General features: G+C 39.0%; 1 protein-coding gene across 9 annotated transcripts in view; it reads left to right on the top strand.

The window, feature by feature from the left end:
* Positions 1-12,673, top strand: part of EPS8 (epidermal growth factor receptor pathway substrate 8) — a 199,593-nt gene that overhangs the window by 97,997 nt on the left and 88,923 nt on the right. The window contains exon 1 of one of the 9 annotated variants that reach the window (XM_043882574.1): positions 1,933-1,956. The exons of the other annotated variants lie outside the window; for them this stretch is intronic. The gene's annotated coding sequence lies outside the window, so the exon portion shown is untranslated. Of the gene's footprint in view, positions 1-1,932; positions 1,957-12,673 lie in introns of those variants that run through there. 9 annotated transcript variants of the gene reach the window in all.

Genomic DNA, 12,673 nt, shown 5'->3' with positions numbered 1-12,673 from the left:
TGAAGTGGGTTGCCATTTCCTCCTCCAGGGGATCTTCCCAAACCAGGGATCGAACCTGTGTCTCCTGTATTGGCCGACAGATTCTTTACCACTGTACCACCTGGAAAGCCTGCTTAATACAGATGTATATATGTGTCATTGTATGTGTGTGTGTTTAGGTGTTTTTAAGTTTTAGCAACCTTTATAGTGGGCAAGGGTATCACACACACAGACTGAGCACAGAAACTGGGAATTTGGGCTCTTAGGTAGGTCTGCCTGGGTTAGGGGCTTAATCATATACTCACTGAATGGTACTGGCCAAGGTGCTTTACTGTTTTGTGCCTCGGCCTACTCCTCTGTAGAATAGAGACAGCAACTCCTCTTGGAGGAGTTGTGGTTGTCAAACAAATTAATGCATGCCAAGAATTATAACAAGACTTGGCACATACAAGCACTTCCGTATTACCTATTGTTTTTGTAAATTATTATTAAATATTGGGCTTCCCCGGTGGCTCAGTGGATAAAGAATTTGCCTTCAATGTATTAGACTCAGGAGGCATAGGTTTGATCTCTGGGTTGGGAAGATCCCCTGGAGAAGGGAATGGCTACCCCCTCCAGTATTCTTGCCTGGGGAATCCCATGGACAGAGGAGCCAGACAGGCTACAGTCCAGAGGGTCACAAAGAGTTGGACACGAATGAAGTTACTGAGCACATTAAATATTGGACAACAGGTGATTCAGAGAAGAGAAAAGAAAAAAATTAGGTTGTTTTAAGCGAAAGACATTAGTTAATTTTGTGGATGAAAAATCATAATGTTTCTTCACCATTAAGAGATTTTGGTATAAAGAGGGATATGTGTAGGTGGTTAGTGGTTTATTCATTATAATATACCTTGAATTATACATTTTTTACTGTATTTAAAGTCCTCCTTTTCATGACCAGATAATATATGTTTATGGAATGGTCTCCACTTTGAAACCTGGTTGGCTTCGGAAAATATATGTCTTCTGTCTGTTTTGTGTTAGACTTCAATTTTGTTTAATCAGTGTTTGAGAGAAACGGCATTTGTATATCCTTCCTTCCAAGAAAAACATTGGGTGTTTCAGGAAGTGGTCTTGGTTAGTCAGAGGATAATACTTTTTCCTCTGAGTCAGTTCTGAACCTCCTTGATATAAATAGGCGCACTTTTACCCAAACTTCTGCTTTTCAGATCAGATGTTAAAATCATCGTTTATACATGCCCATACCAGCAGCAGCGCTTTCATTGGTATTTCCGCTCAGTCAACACTGAGGGTCTTACCTAATTGTGACTGTAGAAATTCTGCTAAATAAATTCTTTAAAAAAATTTTAGTCCAGTTCTGTACTTTCTAAATTTGTTTCTATTTTGTATCAAATTTTCTTTAGATGAGAGTCATTTATATCACATGGTCATCTGTGTCAATCATAGAGGACATTTCTATTGCTAATAGTATCTACTTTGGTCACTAAAATTCTATGTGTTATTTTTTTAGCATGCATATGTAAGCTTTCTGTAGCACATGCTTGGTTACTGAAATTATTTTGCTAAAGACTGTACGAGTTTGCCACACCCCAGAGCAATGTCAGATTTCCCAAGAAATAAAGCAGAGAGGTTCTTCCAAGCTACACTAAAAAATGTTAAACATGATAAGTAATTGCCAGATGACTAGCTGTTGCTAATGTTGAGTTAGTCAGGAAAACCTTAAGATAAAAGAAAGAAGTGGGAATTGAGCAATTGCTGGATGGTTGGTATAAAGTAGTGGGTGGGGCTTTAGGAGCAGAAGCCTGTAGGTTAACTGGTGCAAGAAGGACCCAGAAGAGCCTGTGGTTCTAGTGAAGCTTTATATGTGGCAGAACCTATGAGAATGTGGAAGCCTGGAGAGATGACTGCCAGCAAACTCTTCCTGGTCTTGAAAGATGAGCTAAGGAATTTTCTTTTTGTGCATGTGCAAGTGTAGTGAGTAACATTCTTTATTTTTGTATCATATATTTCTCTTGTGTCCTGTTTGATTGACTGAAACTGGATTTTGCTTCAGTAAATTTCATTTTCTAGAAACGGTATTTAAAGAAAAGGTCTCCATCTCTATTTTTCTCCTAAATAACTTCTTCAGGAAAATAAAGGAGATGATAGACGTAGATACAGATATAGATCTCAAGGGACCTGTGACTTTTTATAATCTTTATGACATTCTTATCCTCATTTGATTGATAGATAAGTAAACAGAGGCTTAGAGAGGATAATGACTTGTCCAAGATCACAGAAAGATGGTAGAGTCAGGATTTAAATTCAGGGCTCCCTAGCCTACATGGGAGGGGAGTTTAGGGGAGAATGGATACATGTATGTGTATGGCTGAGTTGCTATGCCATTCACCTGAAACTATCACAATATTGTTAATCAGCTACACCCCAATAAAAAGTCTAAAAAATAATAAACAAATAAAATAGGGGGTATGCAGATAAAATTAATTAATTCAGGGCTGCCTATCTTCATAAATTTTTGTTGTTGTTAGTTCTCTCATGATACCATGGGCTTCCCTGATAGCTCAGTTGGTAAAGAATCTGCCTGCAATTCAGGAGACCCCGGTTCTATTCCTGGGTCAGGAAGATCCCCTGGAGAAGGGATAGGCTACCCACTCCAGTATTCTGGCCTGGAGAATTCCATGGACTGTATAGTCCAGGGGGTTGCAAAGAGTTGGACTCAACTGAGTGACTTTCACTTTCTTTCACAATACCACAATGAAAGCATTGGACTATACTCAGTGGACTTCCCAGGGGGTGCTAGTGGTAAAAAAAAAACAAAAAAACCTGCCTACCAAATCAGGAGATGTAGCAGATGGGGGTTCATTCCCAGGGTTGGGGAAATCCCCTGGAGGGTGGCATGGCAACCCACTCCAGTGTTCTTGCCTGGAGAATCCCACAGACAGGAGCCTGGCAGGCTACAGTCCATGAAGTCTTGGCGTTGGACATGACTGAAGTGACTTAGTACTCATGCGTACTTAGTAAGTTTTTATTGTTTCCAGTGGCTCTGAGGGAGAAAAAGTACCCTCAAAGCATTTTCCTTCTTGGCAGAAGCATTATTATTGTTCCTTTTTTAAGAATAGGAAAATGGGTTTTGGATGTTAGGAAATTGCCCCTGGGTAAGCTTGCTCACCCATCTTCTTGGAGAGCAGCAATTGGGCCATCTTTATTTTCTAAAAGGAGATTATCCTCATTTGAGCCTCTGTACGGTTTGCAAGGACCATGAAATATGTTTAGGGATCATGTGTGGGCAGAGGTGATCTATGCTGTGGATCATTTGTCTACTTAGTTGATGGATAGTTGGTCATTTTTCTTTTTTTTTTTTTTCCGTCTTAAGCACTTGAGCCTTGATCAGCGGAGTCTTTGATTTTCTGTCTTGGCACATACAGTTGTTACCGGAGCTTGCCACTCCAGTTTCATCCTATTTCCTTCATGGCAGGGAAGCCTGCATGGCTCTTGACAAAACAACCCTCCTGGAGGTGTCAACAGTGGCAGTTGAGGTTAAGCATCGCCCTGGTATAAATGCTGAGTCTCGTATCTCATCGAATGCAAAGACTCGTTTAAAAAATTTTACATTTCTGCATCCTGGAATGAAGCAGTTCCATTCATAAGAGAGCCGGGAAATGCATTATATTCTTCCCGGCTAACTAGTTCGTATGCGACTATGTGCTGCTACGTGCTAGCCTTTCCCTTCTACAGGGGATCTTCCCAACCCAGGGACTGAACCCAGGTCTCCCACATTGCAGGTGGATTCTTTACCAGCTGAGCTATCAGGGAAGCCCCTTTCACTTTGTGTAAACGCTGAGTCTCATATCTTACCAAATGCAAAGACTTGTTTAAAAAAATTCCATTTCAGCATCCTGGAATGAAACAGTTCAATTCCTAAGAAAGCAGGGAAATGCACTGTATTCTTCGTGGCTAACTAGTTCATATGCTACTATGCTACCGTGCTGCTCCGTGCTATCCCCAGGGTGTCTTTGCAGCTAAATTATAAAGGAAAAAAAAAGGACAACATTCCTCGTGTCACATGCTTTCTCCATAGTCAGGCTTGGGGTTTATGAGGGTAGAGTTCAGCCAGTCCTCAAAGTTACTTATGTAAGGACCACACCCTCCACCAGTGAGAAAACAGCATGCCCTTCTCTATCCTGTCAGATGGTCTGTGCAGGTAACTTTGTATGACAAGAAGCAGGTCACTGAGCTAATGTGCTAGCTTTTGTCACTGATGTCATCAAGCTAATGCACCAGACCTTAGAGTTGCAAAGAGCTCTTGGAGATACCCTAGCTTCCAGCTTGTGTGTGTGTGTGTGTGTGTGTGTGCGCGCGCATGCACACTCAGTCGTGTCTGACTTTTTGTGACCCCATGTTACAGTAACCCACCAGGCTCCTCTGTCCATGGAATTGCCTAGGCAAGAATACTGGAGCGGGTTGCCCTTTCCTCCTCCAGGGGAATCTTCCTGACCTAAGGATCGAATCCATACCTGTGTCTCCTGCATTGACAGACAGATCGTTTACCACTGAGCCACCTGGGTACTAATTAAGAAACTATAAGTTTACATGACATGTCCAAGGGCACAGAGTTAGGAATAGTATTAGCAAAGCAAGACCTAGTATGGACTTTGGTGTTCTGGGTTCTTTCTAATCTCAGTTCAGCGCACTGCATGCATGCTCAGTCGTGTCCGACTCTTTGCAACCCCATGGACTGTAGCCTGCTGGGTTTCTCTGTCCATGGGATTTTTCAGACAAGAGTAATAGAGTGTTTTGCCATTTTCTTCCCCAGGGGATCTTCCCCACCCAGGGCTTGAGCCTGTGTGTCCTGCATTGCAGGCAGATTCCTTAGTGCTGAGCCACCAGGGAAGCCCTTTTTAAAGTGCTTACATGACACAAATATATGGAGTTTCAGAATTACTTAAGAGAGAACACCAAATATTAAAAAATGTGTGTTATCAGAAACAATCACCTGTCTCCCTTGGAGTGTAATATTTTGTAACTCTTAGAAGAGGTTGCTGAGTTTAAGCTATGCTGACACTTAGCAGCTGGAAAACTGTTAGCTCTTTTCCCATTGACTTCAGTAAAAGTAAATAAAATTGTTAGAAAAAGCAGCACATGTTTTTAAGCTGATTTGTGGAAGTTCCTGAGAGATGAAGGCACTTCCTCCACAGAAGTTGGAGGAGAAGTGCCCACTGTGTATTATTATGTTTCATAGAAGGAAATTGGAATGTCTCTACAGTTTCATGAGGCTTTTGGGGGGCACTTTTTTGTATCTATCTTTCATAATAATTCTTACGTCCCCATGATTATAAAAACATACATTGCCTCAAAGTTGGATGTAAAGGTTAATTCTGGTTTTATTGATTGCAGTTATACAGGTGGGAATGTGTTCTCATAGAGAAAGGCTCTAATAGGCATGTGTGTGTGTGTGTGTGTGTGTGTGTGTGTGTGTGATAGTCTCTCAGTCATGTCCAACTCTTTGCAACCCCATGGACTGCAGCTCGCCAGGCTCTTCTGTCCATGGAATTTTCCAGGCAAGGATACTAGAGTATGTTGCCATTTCCTTCTCTAGGGGATCTTCTTGACTCAGGGATCGCACCCAGCTCTCCTGCATTGCAGGCAGATGCTTTACCATCTGAGTTGACTAGGGAAGCCCGTAATAGGCACAGACTTTGCTAAACAGAAGTCAAGGTGATATCATGCCCTTTTAGAATTCTGTGATCCTATTGAAGTTCTCGGGTCCATTGTTTTTATCCTGGTACTGGCTTTGCCTTTGTCTTCAAACGATTTCTAATAGTCCTAACTATCTCCTGCCTCTACTTCGTAAATATCCAGAATCTAGACCTTTTCTTTCTTATATATAAGTAAACTCAACTGTTCCTTTCTATACAAATGTACACACCTCATTTGCAATAAATTTATAGCAAAAGAAAAAAAAATCACTTTAATTCTATTTAGATGCTATGTGAATTCAGGTGAAAAACAACCTCTGACCATTATTTTCCTCTCTGTGGTAGAGTGGCTGAATTTATTCTGTATCTACTACTTATTAACTTTTTGAATTTTTTTAAATTGAAGCATAGTTGGTTTATAGTGTTTCAGATGTACAGCAGAGTGTTTGTTACACATGTGTATATATTGTATATAATATATATATTACATATATATTTCTTCTTTTTCAGATTGTTTTCTATTATAGGTTATTACATGATACTGAATAACGTTCCCTGTGCTGTATAGTAGGTCCTTGTTGGTTCTGTATTTTATGTATAGCAGTATGTACCTGTTAATCCCAAATTCCCAGTTTATCCCTTGCTCCCCTTTCCCCTTTGGTGACCGTAAGTTTTTCTAGGTCTGTGAGTCTGTTTCTGTTTTATAAGTAAGTTCCTTTGTATATATTTTTTCAGATGCCTACTTCCTGCTTTTTTTTAAGTTTCCTATTTAGATAACTACGTAGTGACACTGGCGTGTTATTTAGCTCTGTACCTAGCCTAACTCCTGAGTACTGTGAGCATAGTCATGGTCCCTACCTTCTAAGTTTGCAGTGACAATTAAAAGAAAGTGAGTAGATAGGACACACTCAGAGTGTGCCTGGCACATAGTGCTCTCAGACTGTTAGCTGTTACTGCTGCCCCTTCTCTTCCTCTTTGTTCCAGTCACTTCTGTTAGCAGTCACACAGTAGCAGTTTAGTTTAGTTCTCTTAGCGCATTGACCTATAAAATCATTTGGCTTAAACAGGGGGACAGCAATTATGCTAGCTAAACAATATCAAGTTTATTTACTAAAGAGCTGGAATCAATTTGGGGCTATTTAGAAATATTAAAATAAACTTGTGCTTGTTACGAGCGCTGCCTTTTAATGACATCCAGTCATGCTCCTCCCCATTTTTTCTAACTCCCTCAGCCTGTGGGCCATTTTCCCAGTTGCTCAGAGTTGGGAACTGTGGGAATGGAAAGAAATGCAAATGTGGCATTACCAGCCTTGTGATAATTCCCTCTTCAAATTTCTACTTCCTTTAGACCTCAAATAGCCTGCTTCCCCAAACAGATCTATCTTCACCTCACAAACAAAAATCCACACAATGTGATCCAGGAACATGACAGCTTGAAGTGATTCTCCCCTCCCTGGCTGACCCAAACACCTTTTTTCACTTATTAATTCACAGGAGAGTTGTGTTTGCTCTGTTTCCATTCCAGGTGCTCAAATCCAGAATTTCATCCCTGGAAAATATTTTTGTTGTTTTGATTTATAAATTGACTCTGGCCCAATAGTGGACATGTTGTTATAAAAACTTCCATTTCTGCCCAAGTAGTAATAATAGTTCATTTATTTCTCTCTCATTTCCTGGGTTCTTAAATTTGAAGTACTTTCAGTTACCATTTTGTAGATTTTACTGCCTTTGTTGTTGTTCAGCTTCTAATTTGTGTCCAACTCTGTGACTCCATGAACTGTGGCATGCCAGGCTTCCCTGTCCTTCACTATGGCCCAGAAAGTGGAGGTTGCTCTGTTGTGTCCGACTCTTTGTGACTATACAGTCCATGGAATTCTCCAGGCCAGAATACTAGAGTGGGTAGCCTTTCCTTTCTCCAGGGGATCTTCCCAACCCAGGGATTGAACCCAGGTCTTCCACATTGCAGGCGGATTCTTTACCAGCTGAGCCCCCAGGGAAGCCCACTGTGTCCTAGAGTTTGCTCAAATTCATGTCCATTGAGCGAACGATGCCATCCATCTCATCCTCCGCCACCATCTTCTTTTGCCTTCAGTCTTTCCCAGCATCAGGGTTTTTTTTTTTTTCCAATGAGTCAGCTCTTCACATCAGGTGGCCAAAGTATTGGAGCTTCCGCTTTAGCATCAGTCCTTCCAATGAGTATTTAGGGTTGGTTTCCTTTAGGATTTACAGGTTTAATCTCCTGCTGTCCAAGGGACTCTTAAGAATTTTCTCCAGCACCACAATTCAGAAGCATCAATTCTTCGGTGCTCAGCCTTCTTTATGGTCCAACTCTCACATCTGTACACAACTAATGGGAAAACCATAGCTTTGACTATACAGACCTTTGTTAGCAAAGTGATGTCTCTGCTTTTTAATATGCTGTCTAGGTTTGTCATAGCTTTCCTTCCAAGGAGCAATCCTCTTTTAATTTCCTACTTTAATTTTTTCAATTCTTCTTTCCGATTATCTTTTATTTTATTTAATTTAAATTCAGATTGTTACCTGGAATAGTGTTAAAAAGACAACATTCTCATTCAGAGTTGTTTTTGCATGTATTTGCCAATAGGGTGTTGTTTCTGTTCATCACTTTTGAAACACTGAAAGCGCTTTCAAAAACATGCATAAATTCTTTGTTTTAAAGTTACTAATTATCCTAGGTTTTAAGTGATGAAATCCTGAAATAACATTTTCAGAATGAATCTCTCAGTCCCATCCTTTTCAGAATTTTGTAGTTAGGTTTGACTCAATCTGACTTTATAGATTTATAAGTTGTTGTTCAGTTGCTCAGTCACGTCTGACTCTTCACAACCCCATGGACTGTTGCACACCAGCCTCCTCTGTCCTCTGCCTTTTCTGTTCTTTTTCTTCTAAGCAATTAACAAATGATATATTATTATATTTGTTATTTTACTTATTTCATTCTGGCTTCCCCACTAGATTATAAGCACCATGAAGAAGCACCACTAAATTAATCTAAATTTAGTAAAATTCAAATTTCAGTTCCTCAGTGGTACTAGTTACACTTCAGGTGTTGAATACTTGTGCCCAGCTACTACACTGAACGGTGATGACATTGTTCTTTTTCATCAATGGAAGTTTTATTTAACAGTGTTTATCTTGAGCACCAATAACTATGGAAGAGTTATTAGTAAATCCATGTGAAGGAGCAAATGCATGAATAAGGACTGTTATTGGCTTGTGCCGATGTGCCGAAAAACGCTGGATGAATCTTGTTTGAGTAATCGTTTACAAAGGTCATTTTGGCTTTTAATTCAGGAGTGTTGACGTTGCCCCAGCCAGCTTCAAAATACCAGGTTTGTCATTAGTTAAATGAAAGTGTACAACAGTGGTTAAAAGCGTGACTGGCGGTCAGCTCTCAGCCGTGGTACACAGCTACCACGGCCAAGTTACCTTTACTTGTAACTTTTGTAGGTCCCAGATTTCCTGTTAAAATAGGGATAATAAACTCTTATAACCTCATAAGGTGGTAAGAATTTAGTAAGATAATGTACAAATAGTGCCTGGCACAGTGGCTGACATCCTAAAATGCTTAATAAATGAGCATTATTTTTTTTTACAATAGTAAACAGAGATATGTCTGTTTTTTAAAATGTCCATTTTGTTATAATTTGGCAGACGTTTTTTAAAAGTAGTACTGTCCACAGTCAAAGCTTATATTTACTGTCTTTTAAGTATGAAATTTCATAGCCTTGATTTAAAAAATTTTCCCATGGGACTTAAATTTTTCTTCCTTTAGTTTTTATGACTATAAAAATATCTAATCTCTGAAGAAAAGAAAGCTTCACTCTATTATGGGCAACTTGAATTTTAAAAGGAATGCACAGATATCTCTTGACTTTTGTTTGAGGGGAACACACAAAGAATTTGTTCCCAGATACATTTATTTTAAAAGGCATCTCTTTGGAAAAAACTATTTAAAAATCTGTTTAATTAAAATGAATGAATTAGTGGCTATTTACCTAAGGATAAATTTCAGGTTTCATTTAGGAACCTAACTCTGTTGTGCTATGATTTAATTTCTGGAAAAATAGTTACAGCATTTTTTGTTAACAATAATGCCTGATTTAGCTAGAGATGTTGCCTCACTTTTACATATTATAATGTTTCTTTCCTGGAAATTGAAAATAGCATTTGTTGTTACAAAAATAACAGGCAGTAAATTGTATACTACCAAAATATCAGCTGACTTTTTGTAAAGTGAATTACCTTCATTTTGTGTGTGTGTGTGTGCTTTTACTCTGACTTCTATGGTAGTTTTATTTTTAGTATAAACTTGTACTCATGTTTCATAGCCACCTTAACTTCTCAAGTTCATATTAGAGGTGACTTGAATTTTTCTCCTGAGTTTCTCATTAACAGATATCTGTCCATTTTCAGGCTATGAAAATATGTTAGATATGTAATATCCTAAATAAGAAAAGAATTTGAAAAAGAGTAGAAAAAAATAATATAATTTTTTTTAAAAAGGGAAAAAGCACATTTTACGATATGATAAGAAACCACAAGTCAAATCATGTTCCTTTTAAAAAAATTATTTTTAATTTCTTTTTAATTGAGGGATAATTACTTTACAATATTGTTTTGGTTTCTGCCATACATCAGCATGAATCAGCCATAGGTATACTTACCTCGCCTCCCTCTTGAACCTCCCTCCTGCCTCTCACCCCATCTCACCACTTGAGGTTGTCACAGAGCACCTGATTTGAACTTGCCATGTTATATGGCAAATTCCCATGAGCTATCTAATTTTGCATGCAAGCCGTGTTCTTAAGTACAACTTAATAGTAATAAAGATGATGTTTTTGATTAAAAAAATACATTAGAGAAAGAAGCAGATTAAGCACATACATTTATTCCACTCCTTCCAAGATGACAGTGAAGGGATTTTTAAAATGCAGAAACTTGGTAAGACCAAGGGAGCCTGGAAAATCCAGAAATGATTGTAACTAGCCTACACATCCTGAGAAACAAACCCAGGCCTCTAGGGAGAGGCACTGAGGTTCACATCAGAAAGGCTCAGCAGTGAGGGTGAGGTGAAAACAGGAGGAAGAGGTGGCAGTGTGTTTCCAGAGAACTCAGACCCCAGGCACCTCCCCACTGTCCAGCAGGACTGGAGGTTTACTCCGTGGAGAACTGAAGTGGAGAACTCTTGAGCGGGAGATACCAAGGCACAGATGGGGGGTAGAGGCCTAATACTTAATAAGTAGTGAGACACCCTCCGGGTACTTCAGCTCCTCCCCCCAATTTTGGAAGTCAGGTATGTATTCTCTAGGTGTGAAACCAGAAGATGCTTCTTTGAGGACTGTGATCCATTTGTGCAGAAGACTTGTAGGTACTGATGGTTGGGGTCTCCAGGTGGAACAGCCCACCCAGATTACCCTGCAGTGTTAGAGTACTCAGCCCACCTGTTAACAAGACCCGCGCATTGACCCCGACTTTCCAGTCAGCTGTTTAGTGCTCCATCTCCAAGGTGAGGAACAGCCAGTGATCACCAGACATTGGAAGAAATCCAGAGACCAAAACAAACCTAGATTAAACCAGGAAATTGACAGAAACAAAGACAATGAAGGGCGAATAAAATTTTTAAATACTGTGATTAATATTCTCAGAAATATTGACGACTACGCTGCAATTAGGAAATAAGAGGTGCTATAAGGAAAGAAACATATAGGGCATGAAAATGTACTCCTGAAAATCAAAAATTGATGAGGGACATTGAGAAATGAAAATGTATTTTGAAGATGAAGTTGAGGAAGCCACTCAAAAAGTAGAACAAAAATAACAGGAAATGGAAAACAAAAGAGAATAGACAAGAAAATTAGAGACTCCGTCCAAGAGGTCCGATTCTGAATAATAAGCTTTTTTTTTTTTTTAAAGAAAATTTAAAAAAAATGTGAAGAAACTGTGTAAGAAATAACTCAAGAAAATTTATTAGAATTTAAGGAAAATGATTTTAAAAGTTAAAAGGTGTATTGAGTTTCTAATATATTTAATTTTAAAAAACACTCCTACACTGATGTATTCATGAAAACATCAGGGGAGAAAACTGAAGATCACCAAATTCCAGAACTTGCAGGAAAAAAAAAAGGCCCTTATAGAATACTGAGAAACAGAATGACCCTTGTCATCTCAGGAAAAACAGTGAAGATACAAGAGCAATGCCTTCAAAATTACAGGGCAAAAATAATTTCCAGTATGAAATTTGAAACTGAGACAAACTATTGATCATCTACGAAAGTAGACTAAACATGTTTACAGTTATATAAAGCTTCAGAAATTACCTTTCTCATCATACTCTTTCTCAGAAATTTCCAGGAGTATGTGCTTTTCCAAGATTTAAAAAAAAAAAAAAAAGAAAGTGGGAAACTTGGGATCCAGGAAACAAGGAAAGTAGGAGAAAGATGAGGGTAATGAAGAGGAAGATGCTGAATTTGGGTACCATGATGAAAGCTTGCTGGAGGCTTAGAGAGTAATCAGTTCTGATCACGGTAGGAATATATAGAGATCAGAGAGAGATGCCCACAGAAAGAGGAAAAGGATAGACTAGATGGTGTTTAAATGTATTGAAAGGAGACCACCACTTCTGGTGGACAGTAAAGGAATGAAATTAATAAAAGTACATAGGAGAACTAAGGATCAAGGGTAAGATAATTATTAATGAAGAGAAAAGATTGTATGAAAAAGAAACTTAACCTCAGTGTACTGTGAGTGGCAATTGCACAGACACAATGAACTGAACTTTGGTCTAACCAAATATGATAAACATGTAACTTTGCCTTTTGTGATACTCATTCTCATCGTATCTCCAGCTTCATTCCTCGTTCTGTCCTCCCTCTTCAAGTTATTCTGCAGTAACTCTGAACTCCTGAGTTTCCTAACTGTGTGAAGCTGACTCTTATCTTCACTCTTCCCTTTTCTCTTGTGGTTTACCTGGT

This window comes from Cervus elaphus, chromosome 22 (genome assembly GCF_910594005.1).
Source record: "Cervus elaphus chromosome 22, mCerEla1.1, whole genome shotgun sequence".
NCBI classification, from domain to species: Eukaryota; Metazoa; Chordata; class Mammalia; order Artiodactyla; family Cervidae; genus Cervus; species Cervus elaphus.
The sequence above is the reverse complement of the archived record's forward strand: the minus strand, read 5'-3'. Positions and strand labels throughout refer to the sequence as shown.